Source organism: Xenopus laevis, chromosome 3L, assembly GCF_017654675.1.
Source record: "Xenopus laevis strain J_2021 chromosome 3L, Xenopus_laevis_v10.1, whole genome shotgun sequence".
NCBI lineage: Eukaryota > Metazoa > Chordata > Amphibia > Anura > Pipidae > Xenopus > Xenopus laevis.
The window spans coordinates 102,039,014-102,051,527 of NC_054375.1; the positions used below are offsets into that span (position 1 = coordinate 102,039,014).

Sequence of the window (12,514 nt, forward strand, 5' to 3'; positions counted from 1 at the left end):
TCCCTTGCAGTGCTTGGGTTTTGAGTTCAACCAGGGCATTATCTGTAAGAAGTTTGGCTCATCACATAGGGACAGTAACGTAACTAGAGGGGGGTGGGCCACGGTGCGTGACGCGCAGCCGGGCCCCCGCCCCCCCTCCGTATGTGATTTTCAGGCCGGATTACAGTGACACACGAGCTGCTGGGGGGCCCTGAGGGGGTGCGGGCCCTGGCCCTCTCGCACCCCCTGCTCCCCTGGTAGTTCCGCCACTGCATAGGGACCTTAGATTTTAAGCCAGGGTGTTCTATTTTGGTTTCATTTGACTGAATAACAGTCTGTTCAAGAAACACAACTTCTTGGTTTACAGATCTTTATCTGAACTTCAGACAGGGGCACTGCGAAAATGAGGCAATTTGAAGAACTTACTTAAGGCGGCAGCGCTGAGCAGGTTACGAGGTACAGCAAAAAGCTGCTCCTGGTACCTCATGAGCCGAATTTCCATTTTTTAAAACTCGGCAATTGCACTCTCTGCACTAGTGATGGGCTTCCCCTTGCACAAGACAGGTAAGCAAGTGGGGGTGAGGGCAGAGGGGGCAGCATTGCTGGAGCCGCCTCAGATGGCTCCTGCTTTAGAATCCTCCCTGACTTCAGGGCAAAGACTATAGATTGCACAGCTGTGCTCTGAAGTTCCAATAAATGTTGTTCCATGCAGTTGGATGAATGTTGTTCATTGTCCAGATTATTATAATGTACTAGTAATAAGTGAGCCATAAAATTATAGGCTGAGTGTGCTCACTACTATTTTGACTGCCATCCTTCTACATAGCATAGTGTTATTCAGAGCTATTGATTGACTTACCATTAAATTCTATAGGAACTCTGCAGCTTTTAGTTGCCATGGTTTTTATTCCATTTTTTTAAGAATTATTTTTGTGTGATACATTCTGAAACACAAACTTAAACATATTAAAGATTGTGTTTTTAGGTGCTATTTTCTAGAATATTCATAAATCATCCCCATAGTGTTCTTATCTACCTAAAAACACTGAAAGCTGTTATTACTGCAAAAGCTGACCCAGTTTCTTTAATGATCAATGTTGTAAATAGTTTTGCAGGGCACTGTATATAAACATAATACAGAGCATCGCTCAGTTTGTACATTCATGGAAATGCTGTAATTAACTGACAAAGTTTTATGGAATAAAGCTTTAAAAGGTAACAGTTGGAAAGCTGGTTTGTCTGCCAGTTACTGTTACAGTCAAGCCATTGATCTGCAAGCTGTAGAGCGTATTCTCTGAGCATGTGAAGGAGCAGAATTTATATTGATGAGGACAGTAATGTTTCCTTTCCCCATGCTCTGATGGGATCATTAACAAATGTCCATGTAGTTTAAGTGGTCAAATGTTGATCTAGTATAAGCAATTCAGGAAGGAAGGACAGTTCCCTTAAATTGCAGTTTAAAATTGTTGGTTTTGACATCACTCTCATTTGTATATGGTTTTTTTTATGAAAAGGGCCATTATGCATGTTTATCCTATGTAGAAAATGAAATGTAAAATTAGCCAATTATATAAATTGCTTTTGTTACCTCTGAATAGTCGTTAAAAAGTTGAACTCTCCTATGGACTTTTTAATTGGAGTTTGACAACATAATAGACTCTTAGGGTAGGACTCCACGAGCGATTTTGTCGCGATCCGATGCGCTGTGACAAAACGCATGCGAATTGTCGCATGCGACAAAAATAAGGTAAGAGATAGAAATGACGCATGGTGTCGCAGCGTTGATCCGACACAATCCAACGCGAAACGACTGTCGGATCAACGCTGCGACAATTCCCATGCGTTTTGTCGCAGCACGTCAGATCGCGACAAAATCGCCCTTAGAGTCCTACCCTTAGGGGCAGATTTATCAAAGGTCGAGGTGAATTATTGAATGAAAAAAATTCGAATTTCGAGCTATATTTTGTGTACTTCGACTAGGGAATAGTCCAAATTCGATTAGAATTTGAAAAAAAATTCAAAAATTCGAATATCGAAATTTATCATGTGCTGTCTCTTTAAAAATTCGACTTTGACCATTTGCCATCTAAAACATGCCGAATTTCTGTTTTAGCCTATGGGGGACCTCCTAGAACAGGGATGCCCAAAAGGTAGATCGGGATCTACCAGTAGACCTTTAGCTGGTGATCAGTAGATCTCAAGTTACATTAGAAACAGATGTTTGCTAAATATAGCAATATACATTTTCTCATCAGTATTTAAATAATAATTTCCATGGAGCATGAGCAAGCTAACAATGCTTTTATGGATGTAGATCATAATGGGACATCATTAGTAAAAGTAGATCTCCCATTAGTAAAGTATGGGCACCCCTGTCCTAATACCTATTTGGAGTCAATTGGTGGACTTTGAAAAATCGAAGTTGTTTTTGGGAAAAACTTCGAATCGAATTCAATCGAATGCGCTATTCGATCGAAAACAGACCTATTTGACCATTTTGGTTGGTCTTTTTGAATTCGAATTTCGAAGTTTTTCAAATTTGAAATTCGACCCTTGATAAATATGCCCCTTAATCTGGCATCTGATGGTTGTTATTAGAATTTTTTGAGTCATTATAAATTATAAAAATGTAATATTCTGATTGAACCAAATACAGGGTTTTGTTAAGGATTGTGCAGAATCACAAGACATATACTTGGGACCAGGAATCTGACCACATAATGTATATTTCTGTAATCCAGAGCACCATGCTTTGAGGCTGTTTGTTTAAAGAGTTGTTTACCTTCCAATGCTTTTTTTCAGTTCAGTTGTTTTCAGATAGTAAACCAGAAATAAAGACTTTTTTCAATTACTTTCTATTTGTGACGGTTTTTCTAATATTGAAGTGTAAAGTCTAATTTTTCACCTTATGCCTTTCTAAAGCAGCTCTGGGAGAGGGTTTCCTGACTCTGTAAAGTCTAAATTGATACATTAATTGATATATTTGTTATCTTTGGATCGGCTGAGCAGAATCCCTGAGTTTCATTAAAGGCAGCTGTTAGAATTGATACAATTGTTGCTAATACTCCACAGATGCTACTAAGAAATGTATCAATTAATGCAGCAAATTGTACCTGGATCACTGAGCTGCCAAACTGAGACAGTACCATTAGATTTCAACTTTTGAAAAACAGTAAAAAAATAAATAATGGAAAGCAATTGAAAAAAAGTCTTTATTTCTGGTGGAGAATCTGAACTGAAAAAAAGTGGTTAGAAGTTGAACAACCCCTTTAACATGCAAATCAGTTGATCTGAATATGAAATGGTATTGCTCTATTTCTCATCTTTCTTGATTGCAGGTAACAGATCCCCTACCTGTACAAATGTTTTTTTAAGTCGTTTCCAAACTATTCATATAAAAAAATCTTCCATAAAACATATTACCTTTCCAGCACAATTATTTGCTTGATGAATTTACTAAGGGGAAAGAAGAACCCTTTTAGATTTTTTTTTTTTTTTTTTTTTTACACTTTGAGTATTTAATGCAAATCAGATATAAATTACATTTTAAAGCACCTGATAAGACTCAGGGTGTCCCGTATTGTATAGGAATATCTCCACTTTTAAAAAGTCTGTTTGGGTTCCAAGCCCTCATATACTGTTCACCTATTGGTACTTTTATATATATACACCGTTATTCATTAAAATTCTCCTTTGACTAAAGGGAATTTCAAATGCATAACTTGTTAATATAACTGCATCTATTTTGCAGCGCTCTGTTCACCTTATGAAACATTAAAAACTGTACAAGGCAATATGTTTTTGCCTTTATAAACTCATTCTATTATATACATATCTTAAATGCAAAAGTAACAATAAAACTAACACATATGAAATTTTTTCAGCTTAAACATCAGTCTCCTATAACCTGTAATACAAACTAATATTCACTTTATAATGCAGCCTGGGGTACAGATCCACACCAAAAGTGAACAGTTCCATGTCCATATCCATTTCTCCTCTCCACCACATGGTTATGATTATGAAAATTTGGGTGTATCGACAGCTTTAGGTTCAGTTTAAGGCCTTGGATTGTAAATGGTTCTGCTGGTTGTGCAGAACAGTAAAATTAAAAACTCTGATGTTTATGTCATAACAAATTACATTTAAATAATTTAAATTTCTATAATATACATTTGGATATGTTACACATAGAAATATTTTCTCCATTGGCCAAGTAAAATTTTTGCTTCACTCATCAGTAAATTTTGAATAAAATGCCTCTCAGACACGAGAAATATTCCTGTTATTTTTGCAAGATGTACCAAGCATTTGCTGTATTCTGCATTCTTAACTGATCTTTATAGCAAGTGCTATAGTTATAGTACAAAGACTTTGTTCCCATTGTAATTGTTTTTTCATCAAGTTCCTTCCATTTAAGTTCTGCACGAATTGCTCATTGTTGAAAGCAGGAGAAATAACATCCTTTCAGCAAATTCCCGTTTATTTTGCTGTACTAGACTATTGTACATTTAGTTCTGATATAATTCACCAACTGTAGAAATGGAAAATTCTCAGATCTGTGTTTTGAGAAATGTCCGTTTTTCTTTGCAGGATATGCACGAATATATAAGTATGTTTTTTATGTTTGCTTTAGGCTTTTTTTTTTTATATTATTTTGGTGCATCATGTAAAATGTGTTTCTTGATATTATTTCACTTTGTCTCATGCTGCTATTGCCCTGAAGTCCAGACACAGCAGTTAATACAATCCAGACATAATACATTTTCATCAGCAGACTCAAGGTTATAGATCGAGTCATGTGTTCTGGCACAAGTAACTACTTACAGAAGCTCCAGCTATTACGTTTTTTCCTGTTGTGCTTTGCTAATATTTTTTGTATAGGGATAATGCTTGAATACCAATAATTATTTTTTTAAAGATTTTTGTATGTGTGTAATTGTGTACCTATGCCATCATTTACTCCTCCTTGATGAGTCAAGTAACTGAAGATGAGTTACAATCTCGCCTGAGAATCTCGCTTATGACTGGAAATACCTGAAAGTCATACAAATGTATATACAAATATGGTGCAACATTTGATTGTAATACCCATAACAGAAACTTTTTGTGGCCACAAAATGAGCTGCAAAAAGTTGTATCTCTCCAAGCTTCATAGAGGTGAGATAGTATGTGGGTGTCACCTCACATACCTCTAACTTGTGTGTCATTTGGGACATGTCAGTCCAGGAGCACTGGAGTAGTGCATTTGTGCTGCTGTCCTATAAACAATAAAGACGGTTTTAATACTATTGGAGTGCTGTCTATTGGAAGAAAATATTTGTATGCAGGAGCACTGGAGTATGCCAGAGATCTACACTTGTGTATTTACCTCTTGTAATTACATGGCTCCCTGTCTCTGCTTGGACCATAAGCACTGGTGCAACTAAGTGTATGAGCTTTAAGGGATACAGCTTTGAGTTACACCATCGTGTTTCTCCCTGCCCTGAGTGCCCTCCTTATTTTGATCAAGTGCTGCATAATGTAAACTGCACTCCGTTACACAGGTCTCTGTGCTTTGAAGTGGTGTGCAGAAGCCTGTAGCTATTTACATATACAGTTAGGTCCATAAATATTTGGACAGACTTTTTTTCTAATTTTGGTTCTTTACATTACCACAATGAATTTTAAATGAAACAATTCAGATGCAGTTGAACTGCAGACTTTCAGCTTTAATTCAGTGGGTTGAACAAAAAGATTGCATAAAAATGTGAGGAACTAAAGCCTTTTTTTTTAACACAATCACTTCATTTCAGGGGCTCAAAAATAATTCGACCAGGAGTTCAAAAGTAATTGGACAATTGACTCAAAGGCTAATTCATGGGCAGGTGTGGGCAATTCCATTGTTATGTCAATGAAGCAGATAAAAGCCCTGGAGTTGATTTGAGGGGGGGTGCTTGTATGTGGAAGATTTTGCTGTGAACAGACAACATGCGGTCAAAGGAGCTCTCCATGCAGGTGAAACAAGCCATCCTTAAGCTGCAAAAATAGAAACAACCCATCCGAGAAATTGCTACAATATTAGGAGTGCCGAAATCTACAGTTTGGTACATCCTGAGAAAGAAAGAAAGAAAGCACTGGTGAACTCAGCAACTCAAAAAGACCTGGACGTCCATGGAAGACAACAGTGGTGGATGATCACAGAATCATTTCCATAGTGAAGCAAAACCCCTTCACAGCAGCCAAACCAGTGAACACCACTCTCCAGGAGGTAAGCGTGTCGATATCCAAGTCTACCATAAAGAGAAGACTGCATGAAAGTAAATACAGAGGGCTCACTGCAAGGTGCAAGCCACTCATAAGCATCAAGAATAGAAAGGCTAGACTGGACTTTGCTAAAAAAAAAACATCTTAAAAGGCAGCACAGTTCTGGAAAAACATTCTTCCAGCAGATGAAATCAAGATCAACCTCTACCAGAGTGATGACAAGAAAAAAGTATGGAGAAGGAGTGGAACAGCTCATGATCCAAAGCATACCACATCATTGATAAAACATTTGGGAGGCAGTGTGATGGCTTGGGTGTGCATGGCTGCCAGTGGCACTGGGACACTAGTGTTTAAACATGTTGTGACACAGGACAGAAGCAGCTGAATGAATTCTGAGCTGTTCCTAATACATAAGTATTAGAAATAAACATTTTATTTTCAGTTTTTTAATTCGTCCAATTACTTTTGAGCCCCTGAAATGAAGTGATTGTGTTAAAAAAAAAAAAGCTTTAGTTCCTCACATTTTTATGCAATCTTTTTGTTCAACCCACTGAATTAAAGCTGAAAGTCTGCAGTTCAACTGCATCTGCGTTGTTTCATTTAAAATTCATTGTGGTAATGTACAGAACCAAAATTAGAAAAAAAAGTTGTCTGTCCAAATATTTATGGACCTAATTGTATATGGGGAATATCTATTTAAGCAATAAAGTAAGATAAAATCTAATCACATGAAAGCTATCTCAGCATTTTTATTGAAGCTAAGGCGTTAACTTCTGTTGACAAGTTGCATAAAATACTATATATTATGCTAATGGGTGGGATATTCAGAGAATCATTTTGGTTCCAAAAAATATTGTCCAGTGGCATTCACATCACCAGTGTTGGTGGGATAGGGACAGTCAAGGGACATAATGCAACACCTTAAAAAGGCTGCAAAAATAGAGCATAAACTTAGTGAAGATTACTGGGTGTTTACACCTAAAACACACAGATGTAACTAGCATCACCTCCCAGAAAACTGCTAAGACATAAATGATTATATGGTGGGGCATATGAATGGGATCTCAAGTAATCATTATACAGATCATTGCTGTTTCATTGTATCTGACATTGTTTTCCACATTAAATGCTAGACAGAAAGTTCTGTTTGAATTATTCATTTAGTCACCATATAAATTGATAATTGTTAGTGAATGCTCCAGGTGTCTTTTACCATACATCAATTTATATATGAACTGTAGCTATTAAATCCCCTGCAGTTTTCCATTGTAAATGAGATGTTTGAATCTATGACTGACCTGACAAATCCTTGCTACTGTTTGTATATTTGTTCGTTATTAACAACCCTTGTTATATTTTAATAGAGAAAATTAATTTCCTTTCAGTTACTTAAGATTTACTTTTTATATTAAATGAAAAATTTGTAAACTGTACAGGTTTTGTTTTCACCTCCATCTAACGACTTTACAATGACAATCGACTGCCTAAATCCAGAACAGGTGCTAAGTAAGCTCCCTGGTCACGGCTCTGTTTCTGCCTGTAGCAGCCGCCTTTGGCCTCAGAAGGAGCCCTCAGTTACTCAAATGCCGCCAGGTCTTAATAAGAGAGGAGCAAAGCAAGAGTTCTGGACAGGCAAAGGTGCACAGTCGTTAACGAGGTTTAGGACGGAAGGCACCGGTTCAGGGAATAGATGAAAAGCGTAGTCAGGCAGGCTGGGATCGGTACAGGCAGAGCACAAGCAGGGTCAGACAGGCAGTGGTCGGTTCAGGTGGAGTTCAAGCAAGGTCAATCAGGATGGGGTCGGTACAGGCAGCGTTCAACGGATAGTCAGGCAGGCAAGGGTCAATACCAGTAGAATTAGAATAGTCAGGCAGGCAAGGGTCAGGATTGGCAGAGTTCAGAGTAGTCAGGCAGGCAACGGTCAGAATCGGTAGAGTTCAGAATAGTCAGGCAGGCAAGGGTCAAAACATGAATCAAACAGGACAAGAATCGCACCCAGGAACTAACAAGTTAGACCTAAAAAGGGCGATGAGTTTGAGCTCAAAGCCCCTTTAAATATTTGAATTTCGCACCACTCGGCGTGATGTCACTCGTACGGTACGTAAAACCAGGAAGTTCAAGCCCTAGTGTTACCGGTGATCGAGGAGGAAGGACCACGCGGGCGTCCCGTCTGGCCCACTAGACCACCAGGGTAAGTTACAGAGTAAGCGCAGGGTAAGTGCAATGTGTTGTAGCCCGCTCGCACACCCTGGCCTTCAGCAGTTCAGCGCCTGGTGCACGGTGTTGGAGGGATCGGCACCCTCCTCAGCAAAATATCCAAGAAAACACTGGCACTCAAAGGCAAGCAACAAAGGGTATAACTCTGCTGTTGCTTGCCTTTGAGTGCCAGTGTTTTCTTGGATAAGTTACAGACAGTACAGGATTCCATCAGATTGGATCTGTGACAAATATGACAGAATACACTACTATAAAGATGCATACCAAGCTATATTTCATACATAATATTATTTCTAAATGATTTTTCACAACAGATGTGCCTATTGATTCCTTAAGTATTATTAGCTTTGGTTATTGCAGTGGTTTAAGTGCAATATTTTGCTTTTATCCACATACTGTATCTCATCATTTCAGAAAAGTAAATGATCTCATAATGCAATCACTTCTTGTATGTGTTGGTCTTGACACACACACACACACACACACACACACACACACACACACACACACACACACACACACACACACACACACACACACACACACACACACACACACACACACACACACACACACACACACACACACACACACACACACACACACACACACACACACACACACACACACACACACACACACACACGAAGTGCCACTGATCTATGATCGGTCCATTTTAGCTACACGCGTACAAATAGAACTGACAGCACATGGCCTAGACAACAAATCATTTCCCCAGCTTGGAGGGGAGGGCTTGATTAACCTGGGGCTCAGGAGCTGTTCCAAAAAAAGAAACTTTCAGTGGCTTGAGGCTTGTTTGCAATGTTTCACTGCTCAATTGCAAACAGCTGGGACATTGTGAATTTTCAGTGGAACAGACCCAGATGGCGCTACATGTCAGTTGATTGTGTCAGGATCTGCCTGACATTGGCACATTGGTTTTTTTTTGTTTGTTGTTAACATTTTTAATTACCTATAGTTTTTTTTTTGAAGTTTTATTCAGGCAAATGCAATCCTACATCTACATTAATATTGCATATAAATTAAAGACATGCACAGCATCTCACTTAAAACATTTATTTGTGCAATTCAAACAAACTACAATTCACATAAGCCTTCCATGGCATTTCAATATCACACACCACAATGCAGTGTCTTCCCCCAGTCTGCCTACCTTATGGTCAGCCACTCCCTCCTGACGAATTTCGCACTATTGGGCGCTTCATCAGAGGAAATGCGGCTAGTACTGTTCATATCCCTTAAATACCCATGGGTTATGTTATATACACCATATTACATAACCCATGGGTATTTAAGGGATATGTCTAGTACTAGCCACACCTCCTCTGATGAAGCTCCCAGTAGCGCGAAATGCGTCAGGAGGCAGTGGCTGAACATAGGGTAGGCAGACTAGGGGGAGACACTGCATTATGGTGTGTGATGTTGAAATGCCATGGAAGGCTTATGTGAATTGTAGTTTGTTTGAATTGCACAAATAAATGTTTTACGTGAGATGCTGTGCATGTCTTTAATTTATATGCAATATGTGATATTAGACCCATGCACAGCTCTCACTGTGAGATAGCATACACCCCTAAAACAAAATTGTGCTAATGTACATAAATATTCATTTCTATCCAGGCAGGGATTACATGTGTGGGTAATATAGTTGGAGCTCACATATCCCCATTTTGCAGTCCAGCATTCATTGCTGGCAGAATTTATTTTTTAATGGATTTTCTCATGTAAATTGCATATTTCAGAGCTAGGCTGTATCTTTTTTCCAAAGCTTACCTTCGAATTCTGAATGGTACCTGGGTTTTGTGCATCCCTACATTATATTGGATGAAAGTCTGAAGGGTGTTTCACTCTTTAGGGCTGAACTTCACGGCGCGCTCTTGTCTGACACATCGCCATGCGATGACACACATGTGACATGTCGGATGTGCAGAAGAGAATGGAACTTAATGTGAAATCGCGGGTACAAACATGTCGGATGAAAACGATGCACACTGCGTTGGACAGTTGGATACATGTCGTTTGTACCTGCGACTTCACGTTCAGTTCCATTCTCTTCTGCACATCCGACACGCCGCATGCATGTCATCGCATGGGGATGTGTCGGACAACAGCGCGACGTGGAGTTCAGCCCTAAGACTTTCTGAAGTCTAATTGACAACTACTTCTGTCAGCATTCACTCTCAAGACTTAGTTCACATTTATATTACTTGCACTCTTACATGTGATTTGTTGATTACTAGGTTCATGTTTTTCTCTCCCCTTAACAGCACCATTTATTCCATGCTTAACCTTTTAGAAGTGAGCAGATTCAGCTAATTGGGTTATAATTATAATAATTAAAGCATCATTCTTTTCACCCATGTTTGGAGATTGCCAAGTACTATTCAGACAAAGGAAAAAGTTGATTTTCTAGTTACATATGATGGAAACTGCTTTTTTTTTGCCATGTTTTCAGTGGTGTAACTAGATATTACTGGGCCCCACAGCAAATTATTTTTTAGGCCCCCAAAATGTTTAGAGGTTGACTTGTTTCTCCAATATTTATTGAAATTGTATATGAATTAGGGCCTCATGGGGCCCCTATACCTCCTGGGCCCCCCTGCAGCCGCAGGGTCTGCTTCCTCTATAGTTACGCCCCTGCATGTTTTCCACACATTCATGTATGATACTCATTTTACCAGCATTTAATCTCTTTGCCTCAGTTTAGTTATAGGGCATGCCTTCTACACACACTCACACTCACACTCTCACACACACACACTGTGAATATAGTACAGGTATGGGATCTGTTATCTGGAAATCCATGATCCAGAAAATTTCGGAAAGGCCATCTCCCATAGACTCCATTATAATAAATTGATCCAAATTTTTAAAAATGATTTCCTTTTTCTCTATACAGGTATGGGACCTGTTATCCAGAATGCTCGGGACCTGGGGTTTTCCGGATAACAGATCTTTCCGTAATTTGGGTCTTCATGCCTTAAGTCTACTAGAAATTCATGTAAACATTAAATAAACCCAATAGGCTGATTTTGCTTCCAATAAGGATTAATTATATCTTAGTTGGGATCAAGTACAAGCTACTGTTTTATTATTACAGAGAAAAAGGAAATCATTTTTAAAAATTTGGATTATTTGGATAAAATTAAGTCTATTCCGTAATTCGGAGCTTTCTGGATATCGGGTTTCCGGATAAGGGATCCTATACCTGTAGTAATAAAACAGTAGCTTGTACTTGACCCAAACTAAGATATAATTAATCCTTACTGGAAGCAAAACTACCCTATTGGGTTTATTTAATGTTTACTTGATTTTCTAATAGACCTAAGGCATGAAGATCCAAATTATGGAAAGATCCGTTATCCGGAAAACCCCAGTTCCCAAGCATTCTGGATAACAGGTCCCATACCTGTACCAATAAACAGAAAATGGTACTTTTTAATTAATTTTATTAGTTTTGGCTTGATTACCTTTTTAGTTAAGTTGTTAAACTGTATGGTTAATATTTTTTTCCATACTCTACAGAGTATTGTGTAGTTTTCACTCACTAATATACAGTAAAAGGCAGTGTCATAGTTCTGCACCACTATTTGTAGGACTCTTTTGCAGAACCAGATTCCTAGTCGAGCTGATTGAAAATGATTGTCATTGAAAGTGCTTTTTCTCTGCATTTTGTGCTGTTATTACGTTCAGCATGGTATAATTGCATTTCATTACTTAGGATAGAATCAATTATGGTTATGTTGCCTTATTCTTTTCCTGGATTTTCACTATCTAGGTACTCGCAGACATTAGTTAGCAATTTTCTCAGACTTTTAGTACAGGTATAGAATCTGTTATCCAGAATGCTCGGAACCTGGGGTTTTTCAGGTAACGGATCTATCTGTAATTTGGACCTTTGTACCCTAAATCTACTACAAATTATATCTATTAAATAAACCCAATAAGCTTGTTTTTGCTTCCAATAAGGATTAATTTTATCTTTGTTTAGATAAATTACAATGTCATGTTTTATTATTACAGAGAACAATTAAATCATTTTTACAAATTT

At 38.3% G+C, this 12,514-nt stretch overlaps 1 protein-coding gene across 2 annotated transcripts in view; it reads left to right on the forward strand.

The window, feature by feature from the left end:
* Positions 1 to 12,514, forward strand: part of otud7a.L (OTU deubiquitinase 7A L homeolog) — a 136,771-nt gene that overhangs the window by 9,126 nt on the left and 115,131 nt on the right. The window lies entirely within an intron of this gene.